Source organism: Chiloscyllium plagiosum, unplaced genomic scaffold (genome assembly GCF_037043375.1).
Source record: "Chiloscyllium plagiosum isolate Xiang-an unplaced genomic scaffold, Cpla_swu_hap1 HiC_scaffold_8, whole genome shotgun sequence".
Taxonomy (NCBI): domain Eukaryota; kingdom Metazoa; phylum Chordata; class Chondrichthyes; order Orectolobiformes; family Hemiscylliidae; genus Chiloscyllium; species Chiloscyllium plagiosum.
The window spans coordinates 10,655,063-10,681,299 of NW_028270146.1; the positions used below are offsets into that span (position 1 = coordinate 10,655,063).

Sequence of the window (26,237 nt, forward strand, 5' to 3'; positions counted from 1 at the left end):
AACTTCCTGGTTGATTTTGTTTTTCTTTCCATTCAATATTTCTCACACACCAATCAAACTGAGGTGCTGCTCCTGCTGAGATACAATTTCACATGATATAGTGCAACCCTAGTGAATGAGGTAAACTAAAGAATCAAATCAGGGTCTATTGTTACCAAAATAACATCTTTCTGCAAGTATTTTTAAACAATGCCTCAACAGTACGATAGCAGCAACTTTTATTTTGTTTCGGTCAGCACTTATTACTCATTCCTAATTGCTCATAGTAATTGGTGGTATCTGCAATCTTGAGTCACTATAGTCCATGTGGTGTAGTATGTTCACAGTGCTGTTAAGGAGGATGTGCCACATTTTGGCTGAGGAAAAGTGAAGGAACAGCATGGGCGGCACGGTGGCACAGTGGTTAGCACTGCTGCCTCACAGCGCCAGAGACTCGGGTTCAATTCCCGACTCAGGCGACTGACTGTGTGGAGTTTGCACGTTCTCCCTGTGTCTGCGTGGGTTTCCTCCGGGTGCTCCGGTTTCCTCCCACAGTCCAAAGATGTGCAGGTCAGGTGAATTGGCCATGCTAAATTGCCCGTAGTGTTAGGTAAGGGGTAAATGTAGGGATATGGGTGGGTTGCGCTTCGGCGGATCGGTGTGGACTTGTTGGGCAGAAGGCCTGTTTCCACACTGTAAGTAATCTAATCTAATCTAATCATGGCCAAGATTCCTCATTTTCAAGTTAAAGTATGGCATAATCTGTGTTGGATGACTTCATATACACCGATCCCCGGAGCAAGTTATTTCATGCAATCTTGTGCTTCTTAGCTCATTTTCTATGCTAATAATGTAGTGTGAGTTACTCAGCAAATCACCTCGTGAGTGCGTCAGAAGAATTCACCAGTGGTGGGACATTTTGGGATATAAGATCCTGGTACCATATTTAAAAGGTCAGTTGTACACCACTTCATTTGCTACAAGCTTGGACTTGCCTGTGGTGGCTTCCTGTGGAACCCCATAGATGCATCCCAAATCTCATCTGGCTCCCAAGTTTACCAATTCTGCTGGACAGAATCACTGATAGGAAGGACAATTCTTTTGATATCTGTTTAAATCCTCCCTCCTCACTACCCAAGACTTCAGATACAACTGCCAGGTGAAGCAGAGATTTACTTGCACTTCACTCAATCTAGTATACCATATTTCAGTGCTCACAACATGGTCACCTTTATACTGGATAGACAAAATGCAGATTGGGTGACTGTTTTGTGGAACCACCTACATTCTATGCATAAAAGTTACACCAAGCTTCCAGGTGCCTGCCACTTCAACACACCATACTGTTCCCTGGCCAACATCTCTGTCTTGGGCCTCCTGCAGTGTTTGGGTGAGGCTCAGCACATGCTGGAAGAACATCTCATTTTTAACTTAGGATCCCTGCAGCCTTCAGGGCTCAATAGTGTTCAATGGAGACTGAACATGTCCTTCCATCTCCATTGCCCAGCCCCACACCAAGGCCCTGTCCATGACATTGGGTGCTTTCAGCACAACCAACCCATTTACATCTATCATGGATCTCATTTTCAACTTTTCTCCTTCCTAACTTAGATTCATCCATCCCTTTACCTAACACTCTTTCTATCCCTCCGCTCCATCTCCACCTATTCATTCACTCCTCCACTCCCTCCTCACACGCTGTCATCAGCATATATACCACCAGTTCCCAGCTCCTATCAATTCTGAAGAAGAGTCACTTGATTCAGCATTAACTGTGCTTTCTTTCTATAGATGCCGCCAGACCTACCAAGTTGCTCGAGCAATTTCGGTTTCGGTTCAGATCTTCAACACCAGGGCTTTTGTTTTGTTTTAGTTAAATGATGCCCCCTTTAGAAATTCTTCCTGATCTATTCACCTTGTTTCATGTGAGTATTAATTTAATCCTAAATAATTGTTTCTAGGAGATTCCTGACCACCAAAGCTAAACAGGCTAGTCTGTAATTGTTGGGATTATCCTTACAACCTTTCTTGAATGATTTGGAGGTGCTGGTGTTGGACTGTGTGTACAAAGTAAAAAATCTCAACACAAGGCTATAGTACAACAGGTGTTTTTGGAAGCACTAGCTTTCGGAATGCTGCTCCTTCTTCAGGTGGTTGTGGACCCTTCCCATTACAGGGTTTCTTTGTCTGACACCATGGCCTAGCAGCAACATCCTCTACTGTAAAGACTATTTCAAAGTATTCATTTAACAACCTGCTTCAATTATAAATCTCGTTTTGGTCTCTAATCAGCTCTTCTCCTTTTAACATCTTTTGTTTTTACTATTTATGCAACCATTGAAGACTTTGGGATTCCCCCTTATATTAGCTGCTAATCTTTCCTCATAATTTCTTTGTTTCTCTTATTTGCTTTACCATCTGCCCATTATACTCGACATTCCTCTTAGTTGTATTATATTTTCTGCCTTACACTTTTTCTAATGTTAATTTCTATGTCTGTTGTCATCCAGCGAACTCTGGATCGGTTTATCCCATTTCAGGAATATACTTCAACAGTACTAGCCAGCTGTTCTTTGAAGGTAGCCTGTTTAGCTACAATTTCTCCTGCCAAGCTCCTCTTCCAGACAAATCTGCCCAGCTCAATTCTTGCCCCATTGAAATCAGCTCTGTCAATTGATTTTTCTTACTCTGAATTGTTGCATGCCCTTCTCCAACACCATTCTTTAGCCATATGATACAAAAATCACTATCTCTGAAATGTCCCCCCACTGATATTTGATCCATTTGGCCCATTTGGCCCACCTGCCATCCAAGGACCAGGTTCAACAATGCATTCCTGTTGTAGTGGACACACACTGCTGTAGGAAACTCTCCTGAATGTAAGATGAAGATAAAATAGATCTAACCAAGCTATTTACAAATAACAACTTGAAAATAATTGAAACTCGCAACAAAACAAAACATCAATCTCAACAACACCTTACTATACCCAAAAGTCAGAGACCATTCCCTTATCACGTTTAAAGCTTTGACTTAACTGTTTCTTTTAATTTCTGGTTTCATAGAATCCTTAGTGTGGAAACAGGCGATTGGATCCAACAAGTCCACCCCAACCCTCCGAAGAGTAACTGACCTGGACCCATTCCCCTACCACTCTACATTTACCTTTGACTAATGCACCTAACCTACACATCCCTGAACACTATGGACAATTTAGCACGGCCAATTCACCTAACTCGCACATCTTTGGATTGTGGGAGGTAACCGGAGCACCCGGAGGAAACCCACGCAGACCCTAGGAGAATGTGTAAACTCCACACAGACTGTTGCCCAAGGCTGGAATCAAATCTGGGTCCCTGGTGCTGTGAGGCAGTAGTGCTAACCATTGCACCAATAGACAATAGGTGCAGGAGTAGGCCATTCTGCCCTTCGAGCCAGCACCACCATTCATTATGATCATGGCTGATTATCCTCAATCAGTATCCTGTTCCTGCCTTATCCCCATAACCCTTGATTCCACTATCCTTAAGAGCGTCATCCATCTCTTTCTTGAAAGTATCCAGAAACTTGGCCTCCGCAGCCTTCTGGGGCAGAGCGTTCCATACACTTATCACTCTCTGGGTGAAGAAGTTTCTCCTCAACTCTGTTCTAAATGGCCTACCCCTTATTTTTAAACTGTGTCCTCTGGTTCGGGACTCACCCATCAGCGGAAACATGCTTCAGAGTGTCCAATCCTTTAATAATCTTATACGTCTCAATCAGATCCCCTCTCAGCCTTCTAAACTCAAGGGTATACAAGCCCAGTCGCTCCAATCTTTCAGCGTTAAGATAGTCCCGCCATTCTGGGAATTGACCTCATGAACCTATGCTGCACTCCCTCAATAGCCAGAATGTCTTTCCTCAAATTTGGAGACCAAAACTGCACACAATATTCTAGGTACGGTCTCACCAGGGCCCTGTACAGCTGCAGAAGAACCTCTTTGCTTCTATACCTTGTTGCCCTGTTATATATGGTCTCGAGAGCTTGATAGCCTCTTTCTTGACTATTCACACAATGGAGTTTAAATTTTCTTAACTTCAAATAACCCCTTCAGGGTTGTTACCAAATATATCTGGTCCGGAATTTTGAAACTAAAATCCTTACATTAGTGCAATCTATTTCCCAAATATTCTGCACTAACTCTTTTTGTTCCAAGAGAAACTGTTGTTACAACTAAATCCAGGAAAGTCACCCGTGAATGGAAACCAAAGGCTTTCTGATCTGTGGGTATTTCCTAAGTGAAACATTATTGAGTCTTCTAAATCAAAAACAAGCTAATGTCTTTCAATGTTTGCTCTCTTTAATTTCTTGCTGTCAAAATACAAACAAGTCCACGTTATTGCTTCAAGAGAATGCTCAAGGACTGTTCTGGCACATAGAAGTTTTAAGTCATGCCTCCACAAATTAATTTATTACCCCATTTATCTCACAGGTGAATAAACCATATACAGTTGTTTCAAAGCCTAAACTCTAAAATAAATTATTTCAAACATATAAATATGCTCAATCTATTTTTATCTACAAAGTGATTAATTTAGTACACAATTACACATTTGCCTGGAGGGCCATCACAACACTTACAGCTGAAAGTGAAATGAAAAGGCGTCCTATTACAAAGTAAAACTAATGTTTAAGATCCCTGATAGATAGTGGTAATTTAGCACAGTGTTAAATCAGGTGGTTATATGGAAATAGTGATTAATTTAGTACACAATTACACATGTGACAACCACCTGATGAAGGTGCAGCGCTCCGAAAGCTAGTGCTTCCAATTAAACCTGTTGGACGATAATCTGGTGTTGTGTGATTTTTAACTTCATGATAGGAGGCAGAGGATGGTGGTAGAGGGTTGTTGTTCAGATAAGAGGCTTGTGACCAGTAGTGTATTACAACGAATAGTGCTGGGTCCACTGTTGTTAGTCATTGATATATTCTCATCCAAATTGTTTCATAGAGGCATCGTTCATAAGTTTGTGGATAACACCAAAATTGGTGGTTTAGTGAAAAGTAAAGGTAATTATCAAAGAATACAATATCTTTATCAACTGGGCCAGTGGGCCGAGGAATAGCAGATGCAAGGTGTACATAAGACAAACCAGGACAGGACTTACACAGTTAATTGTAGGACCTTGGGATGTATTGTCAAGCAGAGAAACATAGGTGCGCAGGTATATAATTCCTTGAAAGCAGAATCATAGGTAGACAGGGTGGTTAAGAAGGCATTTGGCATGCTTGGAATATAGAACTGTACAGCACAGGAATGGGCCCTTTGGCCCCATGATGTTGTGCCAAACATGACGTCAAATTAAATTAATCTTTTCTGCCTGCCATTGGTCCATACCCCTCCATTCCTTTTCTATTCATATGCTAATCTAAAAGTCTCAGACCCTGCTGTCATATCTGCCTCCACCACCACCCCTGGCAGTGCATTTCACACTCCTACCATTCTGTGTAAAATACTTGCCCTCACATCTCCTTTGAACGTTTCACCCCTCATCTTAAATGCATGCTCCCTAGTTTTAGAGATTTCAACTCTGGGAGAAAAGTTCTGACTGTCAATCCTATCTATGCACCTCATAATTTTATTGACTTCTATCAAGTCTCCCCTCAGCCTCTGTTACTCCAGACAAAACAACCAGAATGTTTCTAGCCTTTCTGTATAGTTCAAACTCTCTAATCCAGGCAGAACCCTAGTAAACCACTTCTGCACCCTCTCCAAAACCTCCACATCCTTCCTGTGATGTGGCCACCAGAAGTGAACACAATACTCCAAGTGTAGCCTAACCAAAGTCTTATAAAGCTGCAACATGACATCTTGACTCTTGCACTCAAATCCCCAACCAATAAAAGGAAGTATGCCATATGCCGCCTTCACTACCCTATCTATTTGCGTGGCCACTTTTGGGGAGCTTTGGACTTGAACCCCAAGATTCCTCTGTACATCAATACTGTTCAAGGTCCTGCTATTAACTGCATACTTTTCCTTAACATTTAATCTCCCAAAGTGCAGCACCTCACACTTACATGCTTTAAATTCCATCTGCCATTTCTCCACACGTATCTGCAAATGATCTATATCCCGCTGTTTCCTTTGACAACCTTCTACACGATCTGTAATTCCACCATCTTTGTATCATTGCAAACTTACTAAGCCACCCATCTACATTTTCATCCAGGTCATTTATCTATTATCACAAACAGCAGAGGTCCCTTTAGAACACCACTAATTGTGGACCTCCAGTCTGAAAAACAACTTTCCACCACCATATTCTGCCTTCCATGAGCAAGCCAATTCTGAATCCATGCAGCCAAATCACTGTGTATTCCTTGCGTCTTAATCTTCTGGATGAGCTTACTATGAGGGACCTTGTCAAAAGCCTTATTAAAATCCATGTAGATGACATCCACTATTCGACCTTCATCAATCACTTTTGTCACCTCCTTGAAAAGTTCAATCAAGTTAGTAAGGCATGACCTGCCCTGCACAAAGCTAAGCTGACTATCCCTAATTAGGCTATGCTTTTCCAAATGCATGTAAATCCTATCCCTTAGAATTCTCTCCAATAACTTCCCAACCACCAGTCTAAGACTCATTGGTCTGTAGTTTCCTTCTTGAATAGAGGAACAACATTAGCTACTCGCAACTCCTCTGGGATCTCTCCAGTGGCGAATGAGCAGACAAAGACCTTGGTCAAGGCCCCAGCAATCTCCTCACCTTGCCTAACCTGGGGTAGATATCATCAGACCCTGAGGACTTATTCATTTTAATGCTCTTCAAGAGATCCTTTCTTTGTTTTTGAGATCTTTCTTGATCTCAAAATGCCGTAACACATTAGCACAAATCTCACCATCCTCCATATCCTTTACCTGTGTGAATACTAATATGAAGTACTCATTTAGGATTTTATCCATATCCACTGCCTCCAAGCCTCCCTCCTTTGTCCTTGAGTGGTCCTATCTCCTCTCTAGATATCCTCTTGCCTTGCGATTCTCTTTAATCCTACTTGCCAAGGTTATTTCATGACCTCTTCTTGCTCTCCTAATTCCCTGACAGAGTTCTTTCCTGCTTTCTTTACATTTCTCATGGGCTCTGTCTGATTTTAAATTCCTAAACCTTGCAACTGCTTCTTTTTCCCTTTTGACTAAATCCATAATCTCCCTCATTATCTAAGGGTCCCTTACTTTGCCATCCTTATCCTGCCTCCTTATGGAACATGCCAGTCCTGAACTGTCATTAGCAGGTCTTTAAACAATTCCCATATGTCAGATGTTCACTTGTCTGATAACAACTCCTCCCAATTCACACTCCCTAGCTCCTGACTAATACTGAATTAACTTGCCCTCCCCCCTGAGAACATGTATAGGGTATAAGCAGCCAGGGAAAGAGTAAAGTTCTGAATTTTGTGAAATGTGGTTCGGCTGAGCATGACTCAGATTAGATAAGAACTTATAGTTAACAATTGGGTGCTGGATGCAAGAGTAATTGGTTAACAGGTGGAAAAGCAGTCATTATGTCAAGCCATTTAACAATATTGGAAGCATTCAGTATGCAAGGTCAGCTAACAAGGGGAAAAGTATCCAGTTAACAAGGTTCAGAAGATTCACTATGTAACAGTAAAGGGCTTGGTCTCTGCTACTGATACTTGTTGATTGGAACGGTCACCCAATTATTATGTATGTTGCCTCCCTGTAAAGTGACCACATAGTTCATTGAGAAACTGCTGTTCCAGAGAAGACTGTGAACTCATGTCCCTGTGCACATGGGCGATCGTTCTCTCTCCCTCCAGGGCCCAGAATAAAGATGAAGGAGGTAAAACTATATTGTGTCTCTGAGCTTTTTGCTTTGACTGATTGGGGAGGAGAAGTAAGGAAGTTAGTAAAACCGGAAAGGATACAAAAAGGTTTAAAAGGATGGAAGGTTTGAGTTATAAGGAGAAGCTGGATAGGCTGGGACTTTTTTCCTTGGCACATAGGAAGCTGAAGGGTGACATAATAGAGATTTTTAAAAATCATGAAAAGGACCTAGATAAGGTGAATTGCCAAGATCTTTTCCCTAGGACAGGGGAGTTGAAAACAACAGGTGCATAGGTTTAAGGTCAGAGGGGGAAAGATTTAAAAGGGACCTGAAGGGCAGCTTTTTTGCATGCTGGGTGGTGTGTACATGGAACAGGCTGCCAGAGGAAGTGGTGGAGGCAGGTACATTAACAGTACTTGAAAGATATTTGGGCAGAAACGTGGATAGGAAATATTCAGAAGGATATGGGCTAAATAAAGGCAAATGGGATTAGTTCAGTCTAAGAAACCTGATCAATATGGATGAGTGGGACCAAAGGGCCTGTTTCCATGCTTATGACTCTTCATAAAAAATCTTGGACACAAAAAATTCTGTAAGCATGATCTTAACCTTCACAAACTACCTAATGAAGGAGTGGTGCTTCAAAAGCTAGTGCTTCCAAATAAACCTGTTGGACTATAATCTGGTGTTGTGCGATTTTTAACTTTGAGGAAGAAACGTCAACTCGAAACATCACCACCTAAACGAAAAAAAACTACGGACGCTGGAAATCTGAAACAAACGCAGACATGTTGGAGAAATTCAGGTGCTATGAAAACTAGCTATACTGGGGGCCTCGACACGTCCTGAGGAAAGGCTTTTGTCCGACACGTCGATTTTCCTGATCCTCGGATGCTGCCTGACCTGCTGTGCTGTTCCAGCACCACTCTGATCTAAACTCTGGTTTCCAGCATCTGCAGTCTTCACTTTTGCCTACGTTCCACTGTTTCTCGCTCCACAAATTGTGCCAACCCTGCTGAGTTTCTTCAGCACCCCCTGTGCTTGTTTCAGGTTTCCAGCCTCTACGGTACTTTCCTTTTAAACACTTTCAACCGGGGCTCGAGTGATACCAGTGTGGGTACCATGGGGCTTGTGTTTTTTTTTTCTGTTGTTGTTGCAAACAGACACGGTAGGAAGGCAACGTCCAAGATGGCAGCTTGTGAATACGGTCTATCCGTGTGCAAGCAGCTTGTTGACCACCGCCGGCCGGAGCGCTGTCCGCCCCGTCCGACCCTAACGAGCGACGTGATTGGATCCCCTCTGCCGCCTGTGCTCCCGTGGACCAATCGGAAATCCTGATGCATCGGGCTGGGGCCGAAAGGAGGGAGAAGGGGGCGGGGAAAAGGGAGGAAAAAGAACAGGGTGGCGAATGCGCGCGCAGCCTGCGGCCCGTCCAGGTGAAAAGGAAAGGGAGTGGAGAAGCGAGGAAGGAAAACATTTTCTTTTTAAAAAAAAAATATCCAGAGAGGACGGGGGTGGGTGGGATTTCAAAGAAGGCCGCGAAACGGGAAGGGAAGGAAGAATTTTTCTTTTTTTTTTAAAAAAAAGAGAACGAGTTACCTGAAAGGGGAAAGGGTGGGGTGCCGAACAGACACCGGGCAATTACCAGCAACAGCGGCAGGGGAGGGGGAGGGGGAGGGGGAGGGGAGTTGAAAACCGTCGCCATCCTCCCGAACTCTACCTCCAACCCTCTCCCTCCCCTCAACAACAAACACACTCAATGCATCGTTACAGCCGGGGGTAAGCGACACTTCTTCTTTTCGAGACACTTCACGTCATATGTACATTTAAAACGCGCGTATAAATATCTAATCAACGTGGTGGGGTGGGAAAAAAAAGAGGAAAAAGAAAACTGGTACTTGTTAATCCTTCAGACGGTTCTGCCCCTCTCCTTCTCCTCCTCCTCCTCCGGCCGCGTGGCTGCGCGAGTGCCGCCAACGGCTTCCCTTTACCAGAATGTTCCGCCAGCCTCGCACGCGCGCCTCGGGCCGTTAACGGACGCTCTCCCTCACCTCGTGTTTGAATTTTTAATTCTCTTCCCCCCCCCCCCCCCCCTCAACGCCGCGGGTGCTAAAGAGTTTGATTTTTAAAGATATTTTAATTTTCACGTATCACCAATCACAGACGGGGATCTTTACCCGATGTAATCTCAGTAGTTGGAGGCCTAACTGAGATTTTATTGTTCGCAGTCTTCCCCGTCTTTTTTGTTTAGAAAAGACACAGTTCTGGATATTTAAAGGTCTGGGCCTGTTAGCCTCGGAGTGGGAGTAGGTGGCTGAGGTCGCGCTGCGAGGCCTAGTGTTCAGGCTTCTGAAGCAGTCTTGCCCCGGTTCTAATTGGGATTGCTCTACATCCACACATTCTCCCCACCCACGGGGCGTCGACGTTTTTGGGGGTCGCGTGTTAGCGTTTATTAAACTCTTTGTGAGGCCATGCCGGCTAGTGATCACATCGGCTGCATCCGCAGAGGAGAAGGGAAACCGACTGCTGTCTTGAAGTTAATAGAAACTCTCCCAGGAATCCGGTCTGCGTTGCTGCCCCCGGTGATTCTCAGCCAGTTCTTCACTATCCTTCACTTGCCAAGGGTTTCACATGATAACCCATCCTTCGTTCACATCTATTTCGCCTTCCATGCCCTCAGGTTATGTCATATTCTCGTCATTTTTATCGAGTTTACTGCCCTTTGTTGAGCTTTTGTCGTCTTGTCTAACGTAGTTGTTCATTTCTTCTCAGCAGTAATGGTTTGCATTTATATAACACCAGTTAAACATCTTAAAATGCATTCTTTACAGAAGTACTTTATTTGTTTTAAAAGTTGATTAGAACCATGGAACGTATTAAGGCAGATGACTAAGTGTTCACTCAAACAAGTAGATTTTAAGGGCATGGTCAAAAATCACACCACACTGGGTCATAGTCCCAACAAATTTGCAGCTGCCTCAGGAAGGAGTTGAGGCTCCAAAAGATTGCTGTGTCAAATAAACCTGTTTGAGTATAACCCGGTGTTGTTTGATTTTTGACTTTGTCCGCCCCAGTCCAACACTGGCACTTCCACATTAGAGGATATAGGCATTCAGCTTTCAGGGATTCGGCAGTTGCAGGTATAGCCACCCATAGTTGGACAAAGGAAATCAGGGGTATGCAAGTGATCAGAATCTTTCTCATTAAATTTTTGCCCGTGACCAAATCTACTATAAACAGGTTTAAGCCTAACCATCATAGTCAAGCTGGTCATCTGATTTCCCATCTGAAATTCTTTCGTATTGCTGCTAGAAAAAAGTCTACTTTTCATCATTCTTCTGTTACACGGTAACTTGCGTGTTTTGCACTTGTGCGCTTTTTGCCGTGTACGATTATGTGGTTTGTGCTGTCCATGTAGCACCCTTGGTACGGGTGGAATGCTGTCTTTTTTTTACTGTATCAGTTGTATATGGTAGAAATGACAAAAAAGCTACTCTACTATTCACACATTGCACAGTGGAGCTGTTTGGAGTCCTAGTCAAAATTAACTTAGTCTTTTTATCCCTCTTGCCAGAGGAAGCAAGTATTATTTAAAAATCATTAAGCACTTTGAGAACTTTAGTTTTGGCACAAACCTTTTGCTGTGTTGCGCAACATTAAAATTTAGCAGCATTTTGTGGAATTTTGTATAACGGAGACATTTTATTTCAAGGATAAAAAGCAAAATGCTTTAAATCCTCAGTATGTATAGCAGTATCTATGGAGAAAAACGGTTTTAGGTAGATGATCTTTCATGGATGCTAGTGTTTTTTTTCTCCACGTATTCTGCCAGACCTCATGAATAATTGCTGCATTTTTTTGTTTTTATTTCAGACTTCCAAAATACACACTATTTTGTTTCTTGTGCTATTTCAAGCATGTTTGTTGCTCGACTTGGACAATTTTAAGTATTGTACTATACTAGTCTATGCACTGAAATTAAGTGGTTCCCACAAATGTTTCTGTGTACTGTTTGTTTACAGTGAAGCCTGCTTGAAAACATGCAATGAAATTGTAAAACTCTGCTTGTAGTGGGGTTTTTTCCTCCTCTTGGTCATACCACTTCTGTACCTTGAAGTAGATCAATTTTATTGATCCATTTCAGGCCAGTAGGTGTTCGTACTTGTTTTTAAAAATGCCATTATTAATGTGAAGGCTATGAATATTGTGTTTGACTGAAGCTTCCAGTGACACAGTCTTGTTCTATTTAAGATATAGTACTGATACTCCAGGACCGGTTAGAACCTTTCAGAATATCCCAATATGTTTTATTCATTTAGGGGCTTTTCAAATGTAGTTATACAGTCCGATGTACAGCACAGAAACAGACCCTTCGGTCCAACTAGTCCATGCTGATCAGATATCTTAAATTAATTGATTCCCATTTCCCAATATTTGCCCTATCTCCATCTAAACTCTTCCTATTCATATATCTTTCCAGTTGCCTTCTAAATGTTGTAATTGTACCACCCTCCACCACTAACTCTGGCAGTTCATTCCATATATTCTCCACCCTGTGTGAAAGGATTGCCCCGGTGTCATTTTTAAATCTTTTCCCTCTCAGTAAACCTTTGCCCTCTAGCTTGGACTCCCCTACCCTGGGGAAAAGATCTTGAGTATTCATTTTATCTATTCCCCTTATGATTTTATAAATCTCTTCAAGGTCAGCCCTCAGCCTCTGATGCTCCAGGCAAAATAGCATCAGCCTGTTCAACCTCTTCCTATAGCTCAAAGCCTCCAACCTTGGCAACATCCTTGTAAAATCTTTCTGCACCTTTTAGGTTTCATAACATCCTTCTCAGAGCAGGGAGACCAAAATTGAATGCAGTAATCCAAAAGTGATCTAACTTTATTGTAGTCATGCAGTACCAAAGTCTCATGAACAAGAATGAGTTCAATGTATTTTTAATAGCATTGGTTGAGAGATGAATGTTAGACAGGGGACTGAAGAGATGGTGTTAGAGCAGTGACATGGAGAATTTGCAGTCAGTGAGAAGACAGATGGAGCCTTAGTATGACATCTCTTCTGGAAATGGCATCATTAACAATGCAGTAGTTCTGTTCTGCAGTATAGTTCCACTTCAGATTATGGCCTTGTCTTGTGTTTTGTTTTGGCTAAGTACAAGTTACATTGAGATTTTTGGAGGGATTTCCACCTCAAGATGTAGAGTTTTCTCACCGTATCTTGCCAAACTCGTGTCATTGCTTACTTACCCAACCTACGCCACTTGTCATGCCTAATTCTATCTATGTAGTAACCCTTGTAGTGCCTAAATGCAGCTGCCATTTGGCAGATAACCAAGAATTCACTTGTGTGTGTACCATCTTTAAAGGCACATTGTGCACTTGGACAAAGACTCTGCGCTGTTCAGCTTAGATTAGATTACAATGTGGAAACAGGCCCTTCGGCCCAACAAGTCCACACCAACCTGCCGAAGCGTAACCCACCCATACCCCTACATTTGCGCCTTACCTAACACTATGGGCAATTTAGCATGGCCAATTCACCTGACCTGCACATCTTTGGACTGTGGGGGAAACCGGAGCACCCGGAGGAAACACGCTGACACGGGGAGAACGTGCAAACTCCACACAAAGTCAGTCGCCTGAGGCGGGAATTGAACCCGGATCTCTGGCGCTGTGAGGCAGCAGTGCTAACCACTGTGCCACCGTGCCGCCCACACCTGTCTTGCATGGTATCTTTCTGTTTAAAAATCACACAACACCAGGTTATAGTACAAGTTTATTTGGAATCACTAGCTTTCAGAGCACAACTCCTTCAAGTGGTTGTGGAGTTTAAGACCATGAGACACAATTTATAGTAAGAGATTACAGTTTCATACAGTGACATTGAACAAACCTAGATTAAGTCTTTTAGAATGGATTGCATGTTTGTCTTTAATATGTAAATTCCTGAACTACTATTAAGTCACCTTGTCGAGATAACGTAGGGTTTTATAAGGTGACATCTCAGCTCAGACATTGTATTAAAGGTGTGAGGTCAGAGTCTGTCTGTATCCCAATCTTGAGTCAGACTGGTTTGATTTCTAAAGTGGAATTCACAAAATATTGCATGTATTGACTGCCTGCAGACTGTGCATTTTTGAGCAAAATAGAATGTATCTGCAAATATAATTCTGCAAATACAAATTCACCCAGAGACTGGTATATGTGTGCTCATGCATGAGACAGAGAGAGAGTATTTGCATGTGTGAAGGCTCGTAAAGTGTGGGTGTGATGGAGTATAAGCCTGGAAGAGGGTGTGGGGGCTGTATGTGTGTGTGTGTGTGTATTGGGAAAGGGTCTGCGGGAATGTGTATGTGTTTGCATGTGTGGGAGTGTATTGTGTAGTGGGGTAACCTGTAGTGTGATATGAACCCAAGATCCCAGTTGAGGCCATCCTCATGGGAACTGAACCTGCCCATCAGCTTCTGCTTGGCCACTTTGCATTGTTGCCTATCCAAAAGTCTGCCTTGGAGGACAGTCACCTGAAGATCCAAGGCCAAATGTCCCGGATCGCTGAAGTGCTCCCTGACTGGGTGGGAACGTCACTGTCTGTTGTTTTTGTGGTGTCCTTTCATCTGTTGTTGTAGCGTCTGCTTGGTCTTGCCAATGTACCATGCCTCAGGCCATCCTTGCCTGCAGCGTATGAGACAGACAATGTTGGCCAAGTCACGTGAGCACCTGCTCTGCGTACACGGTTGGTGGTGTCCCCACGTGTAATGGTGTTATCCATGTTGACACTCTGACACATCTTGCAGTGGTTGAGATGACAGGGTTGTATGTGGTCGATGTTGTTCTAAAGGCGGGGCAATTCGCTGAGAATAATCATTGCATGGTTCCTGACATTCTTGGACAGGGCAAACAATGTTGTCCTGTTTCCCCCACCTCTGTTGAAGCAAAATGCTCAGACACAGTATAGTTTTACCTCCTTTGTCTTTATTCCGGGCCCTGGAGGGAGAGCAAACGATCGCCCATGTGCATAGGACCATGAGGTCTTCTCTGGAACATCATAGTCATGTAACAGAGACGAGCATCCAGATAAGGCAACAATATTGATTGGGTGACCGTTACAATCAATGAGTATCAATAGTAAAGATTAAGCCATCTGCTATTACACAATGAATAATTGGCTTCACATAACAAATACTTTTTACGTTGCTAACTGACCTTGCATACTGAATGCTACCTTATCTTGTTAGATGTCTTGACATAACGACTGCTTTTCCGCCTTGTTAACCCATTACCCTTGCCTCCAGTACCCCATTGTTAACTGTAAGTTCTTATCTGATCTGAGTCATGCTCAGCTGATACTCTTATTTTACAAAACTCAGAATTTAGCTCTTTTCCTGCCTGCTTATACTCTATACACATTTTCAATAAGGGGAAATTGGTACCTGTTGTGCAGGCAGAGACCCAAAGGTCCTGATGGATGGGATGGTGCAGAGGTGGGATTTCCTCTTACCCTGGGACCAGAAGTAAGGCCACCAATTCAATCAATAGAAATTGGAATTGAAAACCAATTGTGACCATCAGAACTATCTGCTTGAAGAAAAACCTCCTTTGATTCATTATTGTCCTTTAAGGAAGGAAAGCTCCCATCATTGCATGGTGAATTAGTAGTGGGACTAAGCCATTATAGTTGGTCCATATGATAGGATCAGTATGAATGATTAACATATACGGTACTTAGCAGATTGAAAAAGCTGGAGGGGAGAAAAAAAGCTCCTTACTAGATATTGGTTTATTTACAACTTTACAACACATTAACTTGGAGACACATCAATGTACTAGAGCCGAGTTTACAGATGACACAAGAATAGATGGGAAGGCAAGTGGTAAGTCTGACAGTTTGCAAAGAAATAGAGACAGGTTAAGCAAGTGGGCAAAACACTTGGCAGGTGGAATATAATGTGGGAAAGGTGAATCTATACACTCTAGCAGGAAGAATTGAGGATTGTTTAAATTTAGGGAGATTTGAATGACGTCGCCTGACAAAGGGGCAACATTTGGAAATCTTCTGATTAACTTGTTTAAGACATTGGTTAGATCTCAGCTGAAGTATTTTGTACAGTTCTGGGTGCCACACAATAGAAAGGATGTAAAGGCATTGGAGAGAGTGCAGAACCAATTTATAAGAATGGGCCTATGGGGGAGAAGTTTATGAGGATAGGTTGAAGAAGTTGAGACTGGTCTGCTTGGAGAGGAAAAGATTAAGGGGGAGGTCTGTTTCAAAATAATAAGGTGGTGTGGATAGGAAGAAATTGTTTTTACTTGTAAAAGAATCTCCCAGAGTGATTGCCAAAAGAAACAACTGTGAGGTAGGGAAATAACTTTTTCACCTGTTAAATAGGGAATAAAATGCATTGTCTGCAAGTGTTGTGGGGCCAGGATCAATTGAGGCATTCAAGAAGGTGTTAGATGATTTATCTCAATGTGCTGGCAGGTGGGACGAGATTGGGTTAGGATATCTGGTTGGCATGGACGGGTTGGACCAAAGGGTCTGTTTCCATGCTGTACATCTCTATGACTCTAATGTACAAGGGTATGGGGAAAAGGCAGGAAATTAAGTCAGTACTGGTCTTCATTTGAAGAGTCAGCAGAGTCACACTGGGCTGCATTGCATTCTTGTGTGCCAAACCACTCCTGTGATTTCCAGAGCAAAGTTTGTTGTTTGTAAGTTGGCTGTAATTGTGTGGGACAGATGAGATGTCTGTTTTTTTTTGTAAATTTGTTTTTCATGCTCTTCAGGTCAACCACTAGTCAGAATCCATCTCTGAGAGCAGTGTTATGTTTGCTGGTGTGCAGATAAGACCTTTAGAAACACTTAATGAAATCTAGTTTATATTAAAATGCGTTTGCTCATTAAAACGAATGCATGACAAGGTGTTGATGTTTTGCTGCACGATCAATTTTTCCATACCTCTAGCATGTATCAAATAAGTGCTTTAAATGCTCATAAATTTCTACAATAGCCGTTCTCTATACCTTGTGCAAATGAGTAAGACAACTAGTTCTAATGTTAATCAGGATCACATTTTGGGTTTCTTACAATACTGTAGTTAAAAACTGTGATTTAACAGCCACTTGAGTGCATTAGTGAGATATACACTCAACTCTGAGGTCATGGAATGTGGTGCCTACCCACGTGTCACTTAATTTGCCTAAACGTACAGTTTTGGAGTTCAGTAACTGAGTGGTGCTGAACAAAAAGATCTAGAGGTGCAGGTGCCTAGTTCCTTGTAAATGGAGTTGCAAATAGACAGGGTGGTGAAGAAGATATTTGACATGCTTGTCTTCACTGGTCAGTATATTGAGTATAGGAGTTGGGATTCAGTGTTGCGGCTGTACAGGACTTCGGTGATGTTGCTTCAGAATACTGCATTCAGTTCTGGTCTCCCTGCTAAATGTTGTTAAGCTTGAAAGAATACAGAAAAAATTTTTCAAAGATGTTGCTGCGATTGAAGGGTTTGGGTTATGGGGAGAGGCTAAATATGCTGGGTGGTTTTCCCTGGAGTGTGGAAGGCTGAGGGGTGACCTTGTAGAGGCTTCATAAAAACTATGAATGGATATGTCTTTCTCCCAGGGTAGGGAAGTCCAAAATTAGAGTGCATAGATTTAAAGGGCAACTTTTTCACACAGAGGGTGGTGTGTGTATGAGGAGGTGGTGGAGACATTTTAAAATACATCTTGATGGGCACATGAATAGGAAAGATTTAGAGGGATCTGGGCCAAATGCTGTCAAATGGGACGATATGAGTTTAAGATATTTGGTTGATGTGGATGAGTTTGCCTGAAGTGCCTGTTTCTGTGCTGTATAACTCTGACTGTTTGAAATGCCTGTAGAACAGAGAGCAGTAGTGAAAGCAGATTTGAGAACCAGAAAGTTTGCAGTAATCCAAAGGATATTTTAAATTGTCATTTCATAGTTATCCAGTATCTTCCTGTCCCTGCCATGCTTTGTAATGAAGCAGTCTTATGCTAGGCATACCTAAAAGTGGGGTGTCAACCTACTGACAGTACAACATACTGTTTTTGAATGGGAAATAGTAGAAGCAGTATGCAACAGTGATCCCACGCCAGCTGATCAGATTTAAACTCTATTATCAACAAACTGATTATCTTTACATCCTTTTATAAGAGACTGAAGTCTGCAGTTTGCTGTTTCTCTCTCGCTCCTTTCTTAACTAATGGAATGACATATGCCTCATTCCGATCTGCAAAATAATTCCCGAATCTCTGAAATTTTGGAAGATAATCACCAATGCTCACAACACTCAAGTTCAAGTAACTCATTTTTAAAATTGCCACATCCTAGTCCACATTTTCCTTGGTTTAAAGCAGCATATTTTCCTATTTGCTTTTAGTCCATAGTCCTAAAGAAAGGTCTTCGCTTTGTGATATCAAATAACATTCAAAGGCATTGGATACAGCAAAGGCTATGGACCCTGACAACATTCTGGTAATAGTAATGAAGATTTGTGCTCTAGAGCTATCTGTGTCCTACCCAGGTTGTACCAGTACAGTTATGACATTGACATTTAGCCAACAATGTGGAAAATTATATAATTGTGTCCTGGACAAATCCAACTTGGCCAATTATTATCTAAGCAGCGTCATTAGGGCTCTTGCTCAAAACGTGGACTCTCCTGCTCCTCAGATGCTGCCTAACCTGCTGTGCTTTTCCAGTATCCCACTCTTGACTCTGATCTCCAGCATCTGCAATCTTCACTTTCTATTGTCTAAGCAATCAACTCTTGGTTATCAACAAAATGATTTGAAAAAGTTTTTGATAGGACCATTAAAAGACACTTACAAAAGAATAACCTCATTGACAGTCAGTTTGAGTTCTGCTTGGACGCCTGGTGGGATGAGAGTGACTGGCCTTAATATCAAGGTGTTATTCAACTGAAAGGAGCTCGAGCAAAACTGGAGTCAACTGGAATTAGGCAAAAATCTCTGGTGGTTGGCATCATACCTAGCATAAAGGAAAATAAAGTGATGAAATCAATTTAACCGTTCCACGATATCACTGCAGGATTTCCTCAGTACTGTCTTTAGTTGCTTCATAAATGATCTTCCTTCCATCAAAAAGGTCAGTGAGGATAGTCACTGATTTTGCCATTTTCATGACTCCTTAGATACTGAAGTAGTCCATGCTGTATTAAGCAAGACCTAGACATAATCCATACACGTACCACCTTTTGCGTGTTAAAGTTGCGCCTTAGGTTTCTCTTGTATCTTTCACCTCTCATCCTAAACCTATGCCCTCTAGTTCTGGACTCCCCGACCCCAGGGAAAAGACTTGGTCTATATATCCTATCCATGCCCCTCATGATTTTATAAACCTCTATAAAGTCATCCCATAACCTCCACTCCAGGGAAAACTCCAGCCTGTTCAGCCTCTCCCTATGGCTCAATTCCCCAACCCTGGCAACATCTTTGTAAATCTTTTCTGAACCCTTTCAAGTTTCACAACATCTTTCCGATAGGAAGGAGACCAGAATTGCACGCAATATTCCAACAGTGGCCTAATCAATGTCCTGTACAGCCACAACACAACCTCCCAACTCCTGTACTCAATACTCTGACCAATAAAAGAAAGCATACCAAATGCGTCCTTCACTACCCTATCTGCCTGCGACTCCACTTTCAAGGAGTTATGAACTGCACTCCAAGGTCTCTTTGTTCAGCAATGCTCCCTAGGACCTTACCATTAAGCGTATAAGTCCTGTTAAGATTTGCTTTGTCAAAATGCAGCACCTCGCATTTATCTGAATTGAACTCCATCTGCCACTTCTCAATCCATTTGTCCATCTCATCAAGATCCCATTGAAGAATACTCAAAACTCAGCTAGAACAGAAAGATACAGCGCAGTACAGGCCCTTTGGCCCTCGATGTTGCACCGATCATCGAGCTCTGGCAACATTTGTGGACAGAGCTACAAAATTAATGTTGATAGAGTTTAACCTTGCACAATTCTCCCAGACTGCTTCAGACAACTCTTGCTTCATATCTCTATAATTGGCCATCCAAAATTTCTTACAAAGGTAAAGAAAACAGAAGCTCTACACAGTCCCCACCCACCCCCACAAATTTTGAGCAAAAGGAGTGAGTAATAAATATTTAATCAATAGCACTAATGGCAGTGGACCAATATGGAACACAGCAACAAGGGCAGGATTTTCTAGCATGGAGCATATTTTATCACTCTAAAAATTCATTCATTTGATATTTCTGTTATATCTAGGCTAGCATTTATTGCCCATTTTTTGTTAAGCCATCTTTGATACTTTAATAATGAGTTTTGTTTTGTTTATTTCCTAATTCGAGGCAGCATCTGAGGAGCAGGAAAATCGACGTTTCAGGCAAAAGCCCTTCAGGGCCTCCTGATGAAGGGCTTTTGCCCGAAACATCGATTTATCTGCTGCTTGGATGCTGCCTGAACCGCTGTGCTTTTCCAGCACCACTGTAATCTAGAATCTGGTTTCCTGCAACTGCAGTCCTTGTTTTTACCTTATTTTCTAATTAGTCATTTACAAGAATAACATTGGGCCACCAGTTTGTTGTTCATGATATGGAGTTTAACATCACTAGACAATAAAGTCCACAGGTCTTAGAAAAAGTGGATAGGTATCAGGTATTGCTAAGTTTCGGTTTGTGTTTGTTGTATGGTATCCAGTCAAAGAATGCTTGTGGACCAGGGCTGTGAAAGATATAAAAGCATAGAGAGAGATCTACTTTCAGTTTAAAAGAGGACAAGGGAACATTTTTTTTCAATTTGAGTGCAGAAAATTCTATTCTTCAACGCAGTCATTAATGTTGAGTCACATTTCGTGTTTACTAATCTCCCACATTGCTTAATTGAACTTTTCTATGATCTAATTAGAATTTTCTATTCAATCAAAAATAATCTGCAAAGGGCAAGAATGTTTGAAGAAACAATAATAAAATTCTTGGATGTATACCTTTAATTCCCAAATTCAAACTTGTAATTTTAGTGAGCTCTGATGCTGGTTCTTAAGATAAATTTCACTCATTTCCAAGAACAAGTAGGAAGAGTTTGTGAGCTTTGATTTATAACCTCAAATCCAGATTCCTGCTGACCTCTAACCGTTTAATCTCTTGCTTGAGCAGAATATATCTTTTTGCCTGAAAAAATATTCAAGGACTGTGCTTCCACCACCTTTTCAGGAAGACAGTTCTGAATTTTCAAACTTCTGAGAGGGGGAAATAAAAAGTTCCACCTCATCTGTTCTAAATGAATGACCCCTGATTTATTAAACAGGACACATAGTCCGAGATTCTCCTGCAAGAGAAAACATCCTGTTGTTAGGTTCTTTTCCTGAGGTTTTACACGAGAGATGCAATTCACACATACCAACTTTTGCAAACAGTTGAAGTTTATTAAAGCTTATACAAGCTAGGTGACCCCATTTGACCTCTCTTGCAACCGTGTCAGGTTAAGTCAAAGCGAGGCACTGAACAAAGAAAATACATCCCCTTCATACAGGTCAGTTGGCCGTGCTGACAGATACTCTGGCCACGCCCTCAGTCACATGCAACTCAAGATTCCCCCCCCGACCCCCGTTACACTAAGTCACATGTTACCCCAGGTACAATGACAGGATGAGATCATCCTCAGTGCAAATGCCCTAATCCTGGGGAATAGTTATGCAGATGATTTCCTGACAAATTCCCCAAGACAATGCAGGTGTGACATATTTCTGACCAGAAAGCATTTCTGAATGGATGAGATTGAACAGTAGTTTTGCTTGACAATAGCAAGAGGGAATAGAAGTAAATGACTGTCTAATTGGGGTGTGGGTGATTCGCATACTTGCCTGACTCGTCCCCACCCAAAGGTGTCATATTAAATGTTGTTATGGAAAACAAAAGCTTATGATCTAAGGGGATAGCGTATTCAAGTGGATTTAAAATAAATAGGAAGCAGGAAATGACATCACCATCCCAAAGAAACCCAAACATGTAAGTAGAAAGCAGGAAACAACAGTGCTTCGTCCAGAGGCTCAATGAAGATATTAGATTAGATTAGATTCCCTACAGTGTGGAAACAGGCCCTTCGGCCCAACAAGTCCACATGGACCCTCCAAAGAGCCACCCACCCAGACTCGTTCCCCTACATTTACCCCTTCACCTAACATTACGGGCAATTTATCATGGCCAATTCACCTAACCTGCACATCTTTGGACTGTGGGAGGAAACCGGAGCACCCGGAGGAAACCCATGTAGACACGGAGAGAATGTGCAAACTCCACACAGACAGTTGCCCGAGGCAGGAATTGAACCCGGGTCTCTGGTGCTGTGAGGCAGCAGTGCTAACCACTGTGCCACCCAAATACTCTCTGCAGTCTCACTAGTTCCCTGTATAACTGAAGCATAACCTTTCAATTTATGTATTCCATTTCCCTTGCGAGAAATGAGCTATTCTACTCTCTTTCCTAATTATTTTCTATACCTGTGTATAACCGGTGTATAACCTTCTGCAGTTTATGCCTGAGGTCACCCAGATCTTTGCAGCTCAACTTTGCAATCTGTCATCATTCAGATGAGGCTTTTTATTCTTCATGCCAAATTAGACATTTTCACACATTGTACTTTATGTGCCATATCTTTGACCACTCACCTCACCTCACGATATCATTTGGAACTCCCTTGTGTCCTCTTCACAACTTACTGATGAGGCAAAGGTTGGTAAGCGAGTAACTTTGGCAACCATACCTTCTATCCGTTCATCTAAGTCATTAATATAAATTGTAGACCATGTTTCCTGTGACATATCACTTGTTGTATACTCTCAACCTGAAAATACCTATTTATCTTAAATCCACTTCAAACCATAAGCTTTTGTTTTCCACAATAACATTTATTGCGATACGTTATCAAATGCTCCTGAAAATCTAAGTGCAATGCATCTACCAATATCCCCTTCTTCCGCTGTTTGTGTTTCCTTCTCAAAGAACTCATTAGTCAAACATGATTTCCCTTTCACAATACCATGTTGACTTTGTTTATTATCTTTACCTTATCCAATTTCCTTGCTATAACCTCTTTAATAGTAGCCTCTAACATTTTCCCATTGACAGATGTTAAGCTGACTGGCCTCATGTTTCCTGCTTTGTGTCCCTCCCTTCTTGAATAAAAGAGTTGCGTCACTACCTTCCATTTCAAACTGTTACCAAATCAATGAAGGTTTGCTGAGCTAAAACCAGTATGTCACCTATCTGACTGGCCATTTCTTTTAAGATGAAGTCTGTCATTTACTTGTCAGCCCACAGCTCCAACAATTTACTTCTCTGGTGATCTGATTTCTTGATTTATTGCTGCTTTTGGGATGTTACTGGTACCTTTGAAAGTGAATTCATTAGCCATTTCCTTATTTTTCATGATTAATTCTGCAGTGTCACTTATTATCAGAACAAAGCTTTCTTTGTTAGCTTTTTGTATCTGTTTTTATATTTCTAAGTAGCTTTCTCTCAAACTCTTTTTTCTTTTTATTAATTGTTTTGTTCATTTTTTTGCTGTTTTTTCAAATTTTGTCCAACCTTTTAACCTTGCGCAATTATTCTTCTAATTGCAATTTCTTGTTAACCACAGATGAAATTTTCTTTCTTGTTGGAATGTATTTATTCTGAAATATAACCTGTCTATTCTGAAATATAACCTTACGTTTCATTGCATCTCTATTTGCCAAACGTTTAACCTAATTTTCCAGTTCATTTTAGCCAGCTTTGCATTCATGCCCTCATAATTGCCCTTATAAAAACTTATCTGACTCATTCCTCTCTTCCTATTTCAATTGGGTGTTGTGGATGCTGCTTTAATATGAGACCATGAAATAATTGTATGTCATTTCACAATACTAGGTCTAGTATACAGGTAGTTCTTGAATAATGCGAGTTCAGGCAGCGTGATTTGCTTATAATATCACTAAGGAGTTAAGGAATGGGAGTTTAGAGAATGCTTACCTCTGTTCACAGTAGCCCAATTTCAGCGGTGATCGTTTTGCACGTTTCGTCCTGCGCATGAGCCGATATCAGCAGCATTCTACGCATGCGCCGGTGTCAGTGCAAGTCTTCGTGTCATCTACACATGCGCGGATGTCAACTGCCAACAGAGCAGTTTTCTGTGAGAGGTACCGTACACAGCAGGTTTGAGAGAGATCCAATGAGCAGCAGCTTGTGAAAGGTACACGACTCCTAGAATATCTCTTTCTTTGAAAAAATGAGGGAGCATAGTGACAAAAATGTTAGCAAGAAGTGTATTGATGAAATTGTAGTCGGTGAGCACAAAAGGCTATAATACAAAGAAACTAGATAATATGAAGCATTTTGAGCATAAGGAGAGAATGTGATATAGCTTGCTTAATAGGAATAAGGAAGTATACCATATGCACAAGAATGACCCTCTGCCTCTGCATTAACAATATTTTTTAAATGTACAATGTTAAATTTACTTTTGTTTCTTTGGTAAGTATGATTTATACCTTCATCTAGACAATGCTATACTTTGTGTTAGACCTTTGGGTGATCATGAGTGATATTTCCTGCTGGTCTGCCCCAATTCAACTTTTCCTATCGGCCCCATTATTTATGTTAAGCGATTTTTCTCTGGAATGCAACTATGGTGTAATAGGTGTTATGGACTAGACCAGCTTATGCAAAACATTCTTAAGCAGGCAGCCAGGACCATAACTTTGCAATTTACTTTGGTAAGTGTACAGTGAAAATTACCTAGAGTAAGTTAGTGAGGTTGACTACTAGGTTTTAAAACAGAAAAATTTATTCACAAAATTACATAATGAAACACAGAACAGAATAATGAACATCTACAGAACTCAGTCTATCCAAGCTAGACTTAATTATGCTGTTCCAAATATATACCAGTCCAAATAAGCAAACCTCCTTAACAGTAAAAATGGAACAGATGCTTACTGGTTGAAGTTAGAAGGGCAGAAAGGGAGAGAGAGCCTGTTTCCACAAAGCTGAACTCCTAATTTGTTCTGGACTGAACTGCTCAGCAAGAGAGTTGACCACACCCCTTTCATTATATATGTCACTTTTAAAACATGACCACTTTGGCCTGAAAGAGTCGGGAGTGTGTTGCTTGGGCTTATGCCTGAAACGTTGATTCTTGTGATCCTCATGCTGCCTGACCTCTGTGCTTTTCCAGCAACACACTGTCAACTCTGAAGTCTCATCTGTTTTCATATTAAAGGGTATCGAGAGGCCTTTTTGTTTATCTTTGTACCAAACCAGTCTGATCGGAAGTGGGAGCTGTTTATGACCCTCTGAAAGAAACCAAAGGCACAGTATTCTTGAGAAAAGGAAAAGCTTTTAGAGAAAAGGGACCAACTTTGTGATATAGGAGAATGATTTTAAGTCTGCTCGCTGGTTTACTGCAGAATGTGCTGTTCTAGAAAATTGCCCTGAAAGCATTCTACCAACTCTTCATCTCGGCTCTCTTTGTCCGTCTGAACTTTACCAATGAATTGTGGATTAAAATCTCCCAAGATTATTGCCATGCCTTTCTGACAAAGTCTCAGTATTTCTTCCTTTATGCCTCTCCTTGCTGTGTGATTCCAAAGAAATGAATTTTTGCCTTTATTATTTATCATTTTTACCCAAACAGTTTTCACATCTTGGTTTCCTGAACTTAGGTCGTCCCTCTCTATTGGGCTAATCATTAACTAACAACCTCTCCTTTTTTGGTTTCCTTTCATTCCTAAATGTCTTATCCTTCAAGTTACAGGTTCCATTCCGTGTTATTCATGCATTCAGGAATATCAAATTTAAAACCGGCTCAACAATTTGTATAACCGGAGAAAAGGGAATGATCTGATTTCTGTGTAAAGTAAGTGACTTGTCTTCAAAATAATTCTTTAGTTGCAAAGTACTGGCAGTATATTTTCTGTCTAAAGAAGTTCTGATCCAAAGGAAGTCGAAATGGAAACTATCAAGGGAGAGCGACATACAATCCATATTTAAAATTCCATTCTCGGCGAGAAACCCATTTTTTTTTTCTCACTACGGTTTGTAAATTGCTGACTCCAGATCGAAGGCCAAAAATAGTTTGAGTTCAAGGCTCTGAAATTGTGTTGTTAGAGAATAGCTTTCATAAACTCCTTCATGCTTAATAAATACAGGAGTTGGGATGAATTAAAGGAGAAACATAGTGTTTGGTTAATCATTCCTCATCCACTGAGTCGAAAGTGCACCTCAAAGTATCTTTAAACTTGAAATGGCAACTGAAGTAGTATTCATTGACTACCTGTCAAACAAATGAACCCATTGCTGCGTGGCGCCTCCAGAGAGGTGCTGTTTTGTGTGTGTCTGTGCAACAAGTGGTTGATTGAAAACAA

General features: G+C 41.5%; 1 protein-coding gene across 2 annotated transcripts in view; it reads left to right on the forward strand.

Annotated features, from left to right (window-relative positions):
* Positions 1–9,487: 9,487 nt before the first annotated feature.
* The window catches only part of dicer1 (dicer 1, ribonuclease type III), a 186,111-nt gene continuing 169,361 nt past the window's right edge, over positions 9,488–26,237 (forward strand). For both annotated transcript variants that reach the window (XM_043696915.2, XM_087989583.1), the window contains exon 1: positions 9,488–9,593. The gene's annotated coding sequence lies outside the window, so the exon portion shown is untranslated. The remainder of the gene's footprint in view (positions 9,594–26,237) is intronic.